Source organism: Mizuhopecten yessoensis, unplaced genomic scaffold, assembly GCF_002113885.1.
Source record: "Mizuhopecten yessoensis strain PY_sf001 unplaced genomic scaffold, ASM211388v2 scaffold8335, whole genome shotgun sequence".
In the NCBI taxonomy this organism is placed as follows: Eukaryota; Metazoa; Mollusca; class Bivalvia; order Pectinida; family Pectinidae; genus Mizuhopecten; species Mizuhopecten yessoensis.
In genome coordinates, this window is record NW_018407496.1 from 274,480 (window position 1) to 289,271 (window position 14,792).

Consider the following 14,792-nt stretch of genomic DNA (forward strand, 5'->3'; position numbering starts at 1 on the left):
TTGACAACGGTTTCCTGGGGAGTATCCTGACCTAATGTAATGGTTCCATATAGAATTCTGACCATTTGACAATGGTTTCCTGGTATATCCTGACCTTATGTAATGGTTCCATATAGAATTCTGACCATTTGACAACGGTTCCCTGGAGTATCCTGACTTTTGGTATATAAGTTTTATAGAGTATCTTGACCTTGTGGCAGTGGTGTTTCTATGGCTACTGGCCCATTCACAAAGAAGTAATGTGAAGTAATGGTTTTGTTGACTGCAGTAATATATTAGTGTATTGGAGGGGTAGTTTACTATTGGTAGACATTGTGCTGTAGGTGTGGATGGAGGGGTAGTTTACTATTGGTAGACATCGTGCTGTAGGTGTGGATGGAGGGGTAGTTTACTATTGGTAGACATCGTGCTGTAGGTGTGGATGGAGGGGTAGTTTACTATTGGTAGACATCGTGCTGTAGGTGTGGATGGAGGGGTAGTTTACTATTGGTAGACATCGTGCTGTAGGTGTGGATGGAGGGGTAGTTTACTATTGGTAGACATCGTGCTGTAGGTGTGGATGGAGGGGTAGTTTACTATTGGTAGACATCGTGCTGTAGGTGTGGATGGAGGGGTAGTTTACTATTGGTAGACATCGTGCTGTAGGTGTGGATGGAGGGGTAGTTTACTATTGGTAGACATCGTGCTGTAGGTGTGGATGGAGGGGTAGTTTACTATTGGTAGACATCGTGCTGTAGGTGTGGAGTGTTTAGCCATCTCCGTGTCTACTACATGTAAATGTGGGCTCTACAGATAGAGCAGCTGGAAGGGATTGGAAAGCAATAAAACAAAACCCAGCAAAAATCAATAGAACAACAATTTTCTTCTGATAGGGATCACATCAAGGTCATCACCAGGTGACAATATAAACATGATGGATACAGTCAGCCAACACACTGGTTAGCTTCACCTTTAAGGTTGATTTGTTGTCAACACATAACACATGAAATGTGCCCGATTCAGATCGGCTTACTACAAACTAAAAACGTTACAAAATGTCTGGGAGGTATACACAACCATGACAAAGATGTTTACATTTGTCATTTGAGTTTTGTGTTTACCTGAGACAGGAGAGCTATGGCTGAGATGCTGGAGGTATTTGTTATATAAATGTATCCCTGCTGTTGCCACACAGAGTTAAATTTTTGTCACACTTATATAAATATCATTTCACACTGTGTGGGATGCTCATAACTTATTTAACTGTCTTCTCTATGGACTTGATCAATGTTAACAGTTTCCAGATTTGATTAAGGGTGGACAAGTGGCGTAGTGGATAGTGCACTTGACTTGCTTTTCACCAGACAGCCGAGGATCTATACCCTGATCAGACGTGAAAAGGTACAGGGCCACCTGCCGGACCACATCAGTTTTCTATTGCAGTATCTTAGATATAGTTAATATGAGAGATAATAATTTTATTGTTTCTTATACTTAACTTTCTTAAATTGTTCCTTTACAATATTTCAAGTTTATTAAATAAAACAACCAGGAAAACAAGATGTTTTCTTGTGAGAGGAAATCTCACTCATGATAGGGACTTTGTTGTGTTTAAAATTGGTGTTCCCTTGTTTCCAAAATCTAAACTGATGTGTTTTCATCACCTCAGCCTCAAATTGATACTGTTTTTGTTCCCCAAGTCTCAAACAAGTACCTTTTTGTTCCCTTTATCTCAAGAGTAATGACACCTGTTATTAAGGCTCAAATTTGTGCTGCTTTGCTCCCCTTGAATTGACCTCCAATTGATTTCCTGTCTCAAATTTAAATACTGGTACATGTACCCTTTGTTCCCCACAGTCTAAAATCTTTCTGCTTCTTGGTTGGTTGGTTGGTTGACAGGTTTATCACCTACTTTCTGCTTCATTTGCCTGGTCCTTATATAACAGTGTTGGACACAGCATCAGCAACTCAGCTGTTACTTATAAGCTTGATCTCCTTTGTGAGCTTGACTTGACCACTGGTCAATTGGGCAGACCTCATGTGGTCAATGGTCATGGTCAGTGTCCAGTTACTGTAGCTATAATCATTGGACATGGTAAAGCTGAACAGACAAAACATAGGGGTCAAATTTTATCTGGAGAATACAGGAAGAAGAATTAATTAGTTGGTGTGATGTAGCAGTGTCCAACTGAAATCTATATTTACACATGAATCTTTGAAATTTGCTGACTTTGCAAATCTTAGATTTGTACATTTTGTGACTTTAGACAAAATACAAATCTAACACAAAGCCATTGTTCCATTAATGTACATGAAGAGAAACCACATCCTTTATTTCCCCTGCCTCCAGTAATTTTTTGTACAATGAAAGTCGGCCTTGAAATCAGTCTTAACAGGTCTGTGTGTCAAACACTAAACCTGTTTGTGCTAGCTCTTCGGGATCCTGTGCCTCTAACTGGGATCCTTATGACATTTATTGACATTCTTTGCAATTCAGTTGGATTTTTATGGTGCTTAGCAAAGATGACAGAAAATCTATTTCCTAATGATGTCCAAAACATATACAGCAATTTCAGAAACGGTCCAGAGAAATCTTCTTATCCAACGCTTCCCTACAACAAAGTAAAACCAAATCAGTATATAGGGATCCAAAGTAAAACCAAATCAGTATATAGGGATCCAGAGACGCCATCAGATGTTACATGTATGTGTTGTTGTTTGTCATGTTAACATACTGAACACTGGACATTTTTGCTGCAATTTCCGCTCTTTTTGTCCTCCATGATAATTTGAGGTAAATAAATTATCATGGCAAATATAAGTGTACAGTGCCCAGTACATTGCATTCCTCAGTGTGTTCTTTGTATGTATGGTAAAACCCATGTTTTGGACATTCATTGAAGTACTCCAGAACACTTGACACCACATAGGAAATTAAATTCTAAGGCTCATGTTTAATGTTTCGTGACTGAAATCATTGACCTGGTGTTTACTTTGCATGATTAATAATTCAATGACAATTTCAAACTTCTATATTTGGAAACATCATTGAGATTTCAACTTAAAATGAATCTTTCAGTAACCAGCTGTCAGTGAATTATTTTAACTCAATCATCCTGTTAGGAATAAACCTGTTGCTAGAGGAACAACATGATGCCACTTAATTTAAACTTAAACCTGGATATTGATAATGGTTTTGGTCTAGCCCCCACCCGGTAACTACTTGAGGGGACTTTAGGTTTGCACTCTGTTTGACACTCTGTCGGTCCGTCACTCTGTCGGTCCATCACTCTGTCGTCCGACACTCTATTCATCTCTCAGTCAGGTTGAGCATCACATTGTCCAGACTTTATCTCATATACTCTGTCACCTACAATAACCAAATTGTATTCATATACTGTACATGCATACCTATATGAATGGGAATGGCAGAGTGTCACATGGTGTGAATTCGGGTGGTGTGTATTCGTGTCGTGTGTTCTACCCATATATATACAGAATTATGGCCCTTAAACTGTTCGATATACATCAGTTTGTCCTGGGCATATCCTACATTCTATGTCAACTGTAATTGCCATATTTTGTTATTTTATCAGTGTAGTTTGCCATTGTTATAAAAGCTCCTGATCCACACTCGTAAAGACCGTTCCCTTCTATAATTAACGGGTTGTTGTTATGACTGAATGCTTTTGAGAAAAAAATCAAAACATTTTGTAACTTTTGAAATAATTAGTGTAGATATCTGTTTATTTGTAACTGATCCTTACATGTCTTGTTATTGTCTGACTTGTTTTATCAGCAGTGTATCAGAATTGTATGAGGGTAAAGGTTACAACGATGAGGGTCGGGTTAATGAGGTGAGTATAAACATGACTCCTGTCAGGGTCCCCTGTACCTGTAACAATGGCTTAAGCACTTGGACCATAACAGGTCTGTCTGCAAATCATACACATTCATATAGTCTACTTGTATAAAGATTAGTTGAAACAGATTAAATGTGTGAAAATAACTAGAAAAAACTACAGCTGTTAATCTGACAATAGGGATACAAATGCCCTCATTATTATCAGGAAGGCCTACTGTCTGATTGGGTCCATTATCTATTGTCTGTATGTGATGGGCTAGGACTGGGGCAGTTATTTCTGGTACAGGAGGCTGATCAGTGTGTATATAAAGCTGTTGCCATAGATACGACCTATAACTAGACCTAGATAGTGTCTCCACCTGGTGGCTGACCTTTTTTTCGACCTCCTGTGTGTGTAAAAGATCCGACAGACATTGAAAGCATACTGGTGCATAGAATAACACAGACAGCCTGCGCAATGTGCAATAACACTTCAGTCGCAGCACTTGTATGACAGTAGGGTCTGCATCTCTTGTAGGTGGCTATATGATCTCGTCTTTGACAAAAACTAATGTTCAGAGATATTTTGTTAATTATTACAGATATATATCAGTGTGTTGAGGTATGATGACAGTTTGATGTCTGAGATCCATCTTTCATCTTTGAACAGTGTCTAGACCTGAGGAACTAGAAACCTGGACATGACTGTAATAAATAATATTTCTAGTATAGACAGTATAACCCTGAGTGTGATTTAGGACTATACCTATATATATATATTGGTTGTAAAACATCCAGCTTTATAAATGAACACTTCTGTAAGAGTAAATTAACTTCCCTACAGGGAGCGGGAATCAATTGCTGACTCAGCGGAAATGTCATCCTCCAGTAATCCAGATTAGACATTAGTTTGATGTTAACCATATGAAAGGCATCTTTTTTGTGTTGTGTTTGGATGATGAAATGTTACTGGTTTTGTGTGTCTGTACGATGGACGGTCTTACATAAGTAGGTCAATGTATACAGCCATCATCTGTTTGTAGGTCAGTGTTTCACCTTGGTCTTTTGTTTGTAGTCGATGTACACTGCAATGATCTTCTATAAGTAGGTCAATGTATACTGCAATGAACTTCTATAAGTAGGTCAATATATACTGCAATGATCTTCTATAAGTAGGTCAATGTATACTGAAATGATCTTCTATAAGTAGGTCAATGTATACTGAAATGTTCTTCTATAAGTATANCTATAAGTAGGTCAATGTATACTGCAATGATCTTCTATAAGTAGGTCAATGTATACTGCAATGATCTTCTATAAGTAGGTCAATGTATACTGCAATGATCTTCTATAAGTAGGTCAATGTATACTGCAATGATCTTCTATAAGTAGGTCAATGTATACTGCAATGATCTTCTATAAGTAGGTCAATGTATACTGCAATGATCTTCTATAAGTAGGTCAATGTATACTGCAATGATCTTCTATAAGTAGGTCAATGTATACTGCAATGATCTTCAATAAGTAGGTCAATGCATACTGCAATGATCTTCTATAAGTAGGTCAATGTATACTGCAATGATCTTCTATAAGTAGGTCTATGTATATCACCATATAACATATATGAGCACATCATAATGTTGGAATGATAGTATTTACACAAACACAATAATTTGAAGTTTTTTAGACCTCTTTTGCCTTTGATTCTGGTCAGATGTATCTGCCCTTGTGGAAATATAAGCACACAATAAAGGATTTTACAGACTGTCTCTCACGGTATCATGAACTCTGTTTACTCTTCTCAAATGACCACAGTCCAGTGTGAGGAGAGAAAAAACTCATTAATATGTGCATGTTTCTGACCAGTGGGTCAGCTATTCTTTCCCTGGAGGGCTAATTAGAAAGACAGGCGCCCTGGCCATGTTGTCAGCTCATAGATTTATCATTAGTGATTATTAAAAACCACAAGTTTTCCCACCCAGGCCTTTCATCTGTGGCTGTTCTCACCATCCTGTCAGCAGGGAAGCAAGTTTTGTCCAGGGTTCCTTGATTAGCTGGGGTCAGGAAAACATGCACGCCAGGAAGAGAAACTCAGCATGTGTCCGTTCATTCATCAGTATAGAAGTAACTGTCAGTGACTTAGTTTTCATCATTTCTTATTGTCATTGATTGTGCTTCAAACAATTTTCTTTGGGAGGATTTGAAACTGTGACTGGAACATTTAAACTATATATACCTTGTTTAAATATGTGTGAATGAATATTTGTGAGATAAATGAATTCATGATCTACTATCCTTGCAAATTTAATGCAAAAAACACTTCACAAGTCTTTTACAGTGTGCTGGCTGTCCATGCCAGAGCACATTAAGACAGAGTGTATTAAATGCCTGCTGTTTTTGAGTCCATGTAAACTTTTCATAAACAAATGAAAAGGAAATGAAATCTCAATTCCAGCGTAACATTGTGTGTCCACCCATTCCACCTGTATGCTTTCATGACACCCTGCATGGGGACACCTCATCTTGTACCCATTCCACCTGTATGCTTTCATGACACCCTGGGGATACCTCATCGTTGAACCCATTCCATCTGTATGCTTTCATGACACCCTGGGGACACCTCATCTTGTACCCATTCCACCTGTATGCTTTCATGACACCCTGGGATGACTCATCTTGTACCCATTCCACCTGTATGCTTTCATGACACCCTGGGGATACCTCATCGTTGAACCCATTCCATCTGTATGCTTTCATGACACCCTGGGGACACCTCACCATTGAACCCATTCCACCTGTATGCTTTCATGACACCCTGGGGACTCCATATCATTGAACCCATTCCACCTGTATGCTTTCATGACACCCTGGGGACACCTCATCTTGTACCCATTCCACCTGTATGCTTTCATGACACCCTGGGGACACCTCATCATTGAACCCATTCCACCTGTATGCTTTCATGACACCCTGGGGATGACTCATCTTGTACCCATTCCACTTGTATGCTTTCATGACATCCTGGGGACACCTCATCTTGTACCCATTCCACCTGTATGCTTTCATGACACCCTGGGGACACCTCATCGTTGAACCCATTCCACCTGTATGCTTTCATGACACCCTGGGGACACCTCATCGTTGAACCCATTCCATGTGTATGCTTTCATGACACCCTGGGGACACCTCATCGTTGAACCCATTCCACCTGTATGCTTTCATGACACCCTGGGGACACCTCATTGTTGACATATTAAAACATGCTGGCATGTTTATTGGCGTTTGTATTGATTGTGGGGACATTCTAATGATTTATGTGCATATCAATGCAACGACTCTAATCAAGAGACAACAACAAAAATTCTCTGATCCCTGGAAACAAGTTATCAGAATCGGTGACTGCGGCAAATTGTTTTAAAAATTTAATTAGAATATAACCTCATTTCCATGAAGCTGTGTAAAATGACATTTTTATTGAATTATGTATTTTTTGAGTCATCTTTGATTAAGAGCAGACCGTTAGTAAGAGTTGGTTACATGTGCATTTCATGTGGTAGTGTTTTCAATGGAAACGCTATCAATAATACAAAGCTTCTCTCATTGTGCTTGGCAGATTATATTTGTGTATCTGCATGGCCTAAATTCTGTTCTACGTTTGAAAAGCTTGTTTGTGTGTCAAAAAGATCAGGTTAGTTATCCATTCTCTGAATAGGAATGAAAAATAGAATTGTATGACTACTTTCTCATACTAAATCATCAATACTTTGTCAAAAATCAGATACTGTTTCTCGGTTAATGTGTGTGTAATGAAGGCAAGGGGGCACAATTGACTTTAAAATACACTGAATACAAGTTGGTAGTGATCAAATCTCGGTTTTATTGATGTGGATAGTGTTTATCAGAGTTTATGTGATGTGAGGTGTGAGCTGAGCGTAAAGCTGTGCCGGAGTGTGTGTTGGTGTTGTGTTCGGAGGTGATTGTAGACAAGATTTGTCAGCCTGATTGGTGGGGCTATCAATTAATGTTCACACCACTGGTCACCAGTAAACTAATGCTTACACAATGATGTATGGCATTGATCACTGGCTGTCTCCTAGCTAGGTTTAGATACTATTTACACCTTTAAGCACAAAGACTACTCAAATGATCAAACTTGAAATAAAATTCAGTAAATAGTCTCATGAATAAATGTATATCTATTGATTTGTGATAGCATTTATTTTTTTCATTTTACATCAAATAATAAAGCACATGCAACATCAATTCCATGTCCTTGGAAAATATTATTTGCATTAATTCAGCGTTACCATGGGAACCACAACCATCTGACTGTGGTATGACATCTGTGTTTGTGGAAAATGTAAACCATAATGGTTATGGCTGTCACCAATTTTCAGATTTGCTTTTAGTGGAAAGGCTGACATGGCCATGTGTTTAGTGATCATAAACACTGGAGACTGGCATCAAAGGGGAACAACTTCATTGCTCAACACAGGAATTTTCCCAGATTTTATTGGAAACAAAGTGTCCATCTTAAATCTAAGAGGCGGTGACATCCATTTGCTGTCTGCTGCAATCAGAATGCTTTCAAAAACGTGTGAATTTTCATAGAAAAATTGTTTGATGGTGAGCTGTTTTAAGGTTAAAGATGTCTCTAGAACCAGAGACTTGAGCGAGAGAGCACTTCCTTTGATGCTGTGAATCAAGTCCTGTTTCTAGATATCAGTCAAATAAGGCCTTTTACAGTAAATCACATCAACACAAAGAGTTTCTACCAACAGGGGATATAAGCATTTCCTATAAATCTTGTTTCTGCTGACATTAAGATTGAGGTGAAATATTGTGGACCTGGGTCAGCTCAATTGCATTGTGAACACAAATCTACTGCTGAGTGTATAGTCTGTTAGACAGCAATGATAGGGTTGGGCCATCATGTCTCTCATACATGTAGCATGGTCTGCAGTTTACAGATAGAAATATCACCTGTGAGTCAGTGCTGATGCAAGTACAAGCAAAATGTGTGCATATTTGTTCATGAAAGATTTGTGAAAATGCAAACAAAAAATGATTACGTGTGTTGATGAAAGATTACACATCTGTAACTGATGCTGAACGAATGTGATAAGCTATCGTTTTAATTGGCAATGTGCTCTAATTTATGGTGAAAGGAGTTACTTGGGGAAATCATAAACCATATTTTATCGACAAAGAATGAGAGAAATTTGAGGTCCTTGTCCCATATCACAGTAATTACGTAATGTATTATTGTGACTACAAGTGAAAAACATGCTCCCTATACCACAGACTCTGGCCTGGTACTGTAACATAACCTTACAGGTAACCCTAAAATAGGGTACCTCGCACCTTTGTTGACCTTAAAGACGAGGTACTGCTCTCAGAAAGTCCCCATGAAATATCAAGGCACACAGAAACTAAGCAAAATGGACAGTTAACTAATTATTATATTTTATATTTTTTCTAAAAATATTTAAAAAAAAAAAAAAACATTGAAATTTTCATAGATGATTGGACACCTGACACATCCTTTGTGGCTTTTGTAGAGTCTGTATAGAAATGTCTATTTTAGGTTTCATCCCAGTTTTACCTGAGATTGTGATTGTGTTTAATGGCTACCATTATAGACCTGCATGTTCACAGACTCTTGTCCATCTTCAATATGATCACTTTGGTTTGAGATAATCCTTTGTTCCTAGTTTCAGATTTCCGTGTTTTTTTTATTTAAATAGTATATTGTTCCATTATATATGCACACACACATGACATGGCTGGACTTTTGTTCCTACCTCAGAATCCATTAGTAACCTCGGGTTAGAAGGGGAAATATTGATGTGGTTACCATGGAAACACTTATCAATCTCACTTGGTGCTAACAAAATAAGATGTTGAATACACACAGGCTGTACTGGCTGCTGCTGCTGAAGAAATCACATTTCATTTCCTTCATTAGTAAAATAAGATTGCTGAGACAATAGATATAGATCAAGAAGGGAGATAGGTGAGGCTGAGTTCTTGTAATTTAATGTCTAATGATTTTATATCTGCACCTGAATGGATGAATTATCTCAACATATGATGACAAGTAGGTTCAACCTGGGTGGGTGGGTGGGGACGGGGTGGAGAACAGCTGAAATATCTTCAACTTAGCTCCAATACTATAATACTAGAACAGTCATCAAAATTGATATGTGGTGGTACATCTTTAGAAGTACAAAATGTACCACACTGTACTACACCAATATATCAAATGTAGGTCACTGTGACTTAATTTACGTCTTCACTGAAATGGTTACACTCTGCATTCAGCACATTTTTTTAGTAGACTTTGCATTAACTCATACTCACCCCTGAAGTTTCATAATGAACTATTCCATCCTTTGAGTTGGAAGAGATCAAATGTGTCCTCAGGGGTGAATGAGTTAAGCTGTCATTTCTTTGGTTGGATTTCTGTTTAGCTACCTACCGTTTATGTTTATTTTGGAAATATTTTCTAATTCATCCTCATATTTGGATTTGGACTCCACAGAATTTCTTCTGTATTTCTTTCATATTTTGTTCCTGTTGAATTAATTCCTCTCATAGAACTATTAGAATGTCAGGTAAGGGTTACTTTTTTAAGTACCTTTTAAACATGTTAGATTTATATTGCCATGCCTTTTCTCCCCATGAGAAACTTGAAAATATACAGTAAAGAGAGGTTATTTGAAACCTGATTATAAGGAACAAAAGGATCCACTTTTGGCAAGTACAGATCTATTTGAGACTTTACAATGTTAATGATTTGTGGACATCGCCTAGCAGCTAATGAGTAGCTAGTTTGTAGAGATTATCACTGATGCTGGTTGTTGTAGAGATTATCACTGATGCTGGTTGTTGTAATTAGCTGAGCGTGGTGTGCTGATCTTGTACTGGGATGTGTTTCACACCCAACTACCTGTTCCTGGCTATAGTGGCCTGATATAGGGGAGGAAGTCTGGCCAAATCTATCTGTCTGTGATAACCCAAGACATGGATGTGAGCTTCTGGAGAGGCAGGGCAGAGAGGGATCCAGGGAATAGAAGAGGCTTGAGGCACCTCTGATACTGAACTTGGTATGGCAGTGCAGGTCAGGGAATATTTTCATTAGAAATGTAAACATACTTCTGAAATCAGGACTGTATATATATACTGCAGGCACACAGGGTGACTGGGTACAATCAGATCAGTTATAGGGAGATATTTTGCACTGTAAATTTTGATGTTCAAATTCAATGGAAAGATTTTTTGTTTCAAATTTCAAGGTAAATTAAGGACTGAAAAGCATGTGAGAGGTTGTATTACGTCTTCAGCTCTTCTTTCTTTGATCTTTTGAAATTTGAACTTTGAATGTTTGAAGTTTTCATCAAATGAAATGAAAACAGTAAATTGAAATTGAAAACGTTGCGGTACATGAGAGTAGGAGGGACTGATCTCAGGTGGTGTTGGTAAGTACCATCAGACTACACTAAACAATCAATGTCCCAAGGGTACAGAGGCTGACCTACATAGATAGGGGCTGCAGCATTAATTATAGGCTGCAGATAAAGGGTCAGAGATGCAGATAAGGGGACCCTGACCTGGGGCCAAGGAGGGCCAACAATCCTTACAAACATGAAAGGGAGCAGCTGGCAAAGGTCCAGAGTGACAAGGTGCCACACCCTTGCCACAACAGACAGCAATAATTTGCTGAAACCTTATGAATCTTGTGTCATTAAATTAAGCCTTATCACCTGTCCAATCCAGTGGTTAAGCTGTTAAATACAAGATTCAATAAATATGAAGCATAGTTATGTTAGATATGAAGATTAGGAATATTTATTTTGAGAAGTATTGGAAGACATTGCTTCTTTATTTAGATGCAGGGAACAACAAAGGATTAATCTGTCAAAAATTTGATATCTGCAAATATGATTGTGGTATGATAGGCAGGTGCTAACGACTACAGCTGTTATCTATTAGAAATTGATCACAGATGTACAGAGACAATATATATACAACAGCTATATTTAGCTGTACAGGTATATATATACATACCTGTGTCAGACCAGGTAAGATATAAGGAAACTGAGTGTTACCCGAGTGTTACCTGATAATGACAAATCATTGCTGTCCTCCATTTGTCCTACCTGTGTAGTGTATATTGCTATTGTTATGTTTTATTTACCTATGCCTCACCTGTCACGACAGACAGGTATGTCTGTCAATTGGTAGTCTTTTGATGTGGTAGAACAGTTCGCTGGAGCTGGCCACCACTGACTCTCTCACATTTTACATACTGTAGTGTCCCCTGATTGTCACTGGAGGAAATTATCACCTGGATTTATATATAAACTGAGAGAGATTGGCATGGACGTGTATACAAGTACATGATGAAATTATCACCTGGATTTATATATAAACTAAGAGAGATTGGCGTGGACATGTATACAAGTACATCATGAAGTTTAATTATCAGCTGTAAACTGTATTACTGTTGTTGTTATTTAGAAAAAGGTAGGTCCTCATGCAGCCATGCTTTATGCAGGTGTAAATTTATTACACAGGTAATTTCATTTACACATCTTATTTATATATATTTATATGTGGGCATGCATTGGTTATATATTGCCAGAAATTTGTTGTTCTTTGGTTATACAGCATCAGTTTGTTTATTTATATAGACGTATAGTTTGTTATATGATTACACTGTTAAGTAATTGACTAGGGAGGTTATGTGTTGATGTAGTGGGTAAATATGGTTGTATGTTGTGGGTATATATGGTTGTATGATGTGGGTATATTTATGGTTGTATGTTAATTGTGGGGGTACCAAGTGAATTAGGGTAGATTGACCTTCTGTAAGTGTCAATACGACCATGCAACTAGAACAGTAAATGTCCCCTGAATGTTGGAAATCTAGCGGCCAGCTTGAAATTTGTATTTCAGAGCAATTATTCTGAAAATGGTGTTGTTTCTCAGAACTTCACCTTGAATGACATTGATTGGCTTCATTTTATTTTTTTTACTTATTAGAAATTCAGAAACTTTATTAGAATTTTGCGATTGTCTGACATTTGATGAAAGGCCAGATGAACTTAAAATAGCTAAAACACCAATATTAATGAAGTCTCCTTTACCTTTAAGTATGCCTTGTAATGATTACACATATGTCATCTGTGATTGAAACAACATCCCCCTACCACCTTCTATTGCTTCATTTGGCAATAATTAATTCTCCTTCCTTATATCCCCCTGTACCATTATATAGCGTCCATTTATACATACACCAGACCTATGCTATGACCTTCTCCCCTAAGGTCTGTTCCAGTGATTGCCTGTGGATAGTTCAGTAACAACTTGTGGAGGTCCCCTGGGTGTTGATCGATGAAAGGATGTTGATAATGACTGGTGCAGTAAGGAATGTATGAGGCAGTTGTACATATGTTGCCTGTAAAAAATACAAGTTTTGACGTATCTGAGATATTACAGAACCCCAGCTGAAGAGGGTTACGAATTAGATGGATCAGAGTGCTGCGATAACGACATTATAAATCCTGTTGAAACATTTAAAAAAAAATGAAAATGTCATTCCATTTCACTTTGAGATGGGGTTTTTAAACTATTTTAAATTAGTGGAAGGATGACGATGTTAAAATAACAGCAGGGTTGATAAAATTTCTGATGTGTTTCACGCGAGCTTGCTGATAAGCTGTGCTGTATATTGTCAATTTGGGTAGAGTTGTTTTGGGGCACAGCAATTTTACCATACACAGACACAAACCACTTTCTGCATTTATATACCCTCATTCCTTGTCTTTGTTCATGGTCCCTTCCTCCCCCCACCCCCACCCCCACCCTAGACAGTATTGGGGACAGTCCTGGTTTTCCCCATGGTGTATTTTAGGACAGCTAGCTAGTTGCTGTACTAGTCGGCTGTGTTTGTGTTGGGTGACCTTTAACCCTATGTAACCATAGGCCCCCATCTCCCCATTTCCATGGGGTCATTAAAAGTTCAACATCCATCATGGGAAACACTGAAATTTCAAAGTCAGCTTTGTTTGACCTTCAGAAGGGTGACATTGATGATGGAGTACAAATGAAGAAAATGCATTGCAGTAAATGTATAAGATTTCTGTGGGTGCATTTAATGTAAAATATGATACGAGGGTGAGTGTATGAGGCAGAGACACTCACAGGACACTTGTAACGTTTTAATGTTGAAAAGCATATTTGCTGGCTGGATTGTTTTACACATGTAGCAGTAATGTGGAACAAGTGTTTCTCACAGTGTCCTATACACATCACCGCCCTTTGTGACCGGTACAAACACTTGTAACCCATAGTGGTATCTCTCTACTTCTGATACACAACATCGCTATTTCAGGCCAGACACATTGAAAAGTGTTGACTTCTCAGTAAATTTCTGATTCAGTATTATCTGTATCTTTCTTGTCAAATACAAATTGTGTTCAAAAAAGTAAATACAATTATTTCCTGTTTTGATATCACAAGATTATTTCCTGTTTTGATATCACAATATTCAAAGAATTGGTAGAATGATTGTATCAAGAATAAGACAATGTCAGACGTAGAAGACGGTCAATGTCAGACGTAGAAGACGGTCAATGTCAGACGTAGAAGACGGTCAATGTCAGACGTAGAAGACGGTCAATGTCAGACGTAGAAGACGGTCAATGTCAGACGTAGAAGACGGTCAATGTCAGACGTAGAAGACGGTCAATGTCAGACGTAGAAGACGGTCAATGTCAGACGTAGAAGACGGTCAATGTCAGACGTAGAAGACGGTCAATGTCAGACGTAGAAGACGGTCAATGTCAGACGTAGAAGACGGTCAATGTCAGACGTAGAAGACGGTCAATGTCAGACGTAGAAGACGGTCAATGTCAGACGTAGAAGACGGTCAATGTCAGACGTAGAAGACGGTCAATGTCAG

General features: G+C 38.2%; 1 protein-coding gene across 15 annotated transcripts in view; it reads left to right on the forward strand.

The window, feature by feature from the left end:
* LOC110455629 (disabled homolog 2-interacting protein-like) overlaps positions 1 to 14,792 on the forward strand; it is a 241,543-nt gene that overhangs the window by 172,233 nt on the left and 54,518 nt on the right. The window contains exon 1 of one of the 15 annotated variants that reach the window (XM_021505871.1): positions 12,333 to 12,352. The exons of the other annotated variants lie outside the window; for them this stretch is intronic. The gene's annotated coding sequence lies outside the window, so the exon portion shown is untranslated. Of the gene's footprint in view, positions 1 to 12,332; positions 12,353 to 14,792 lie in introns of those variants that run through there. 15 annotated transcript variants of the gene reach the window in all.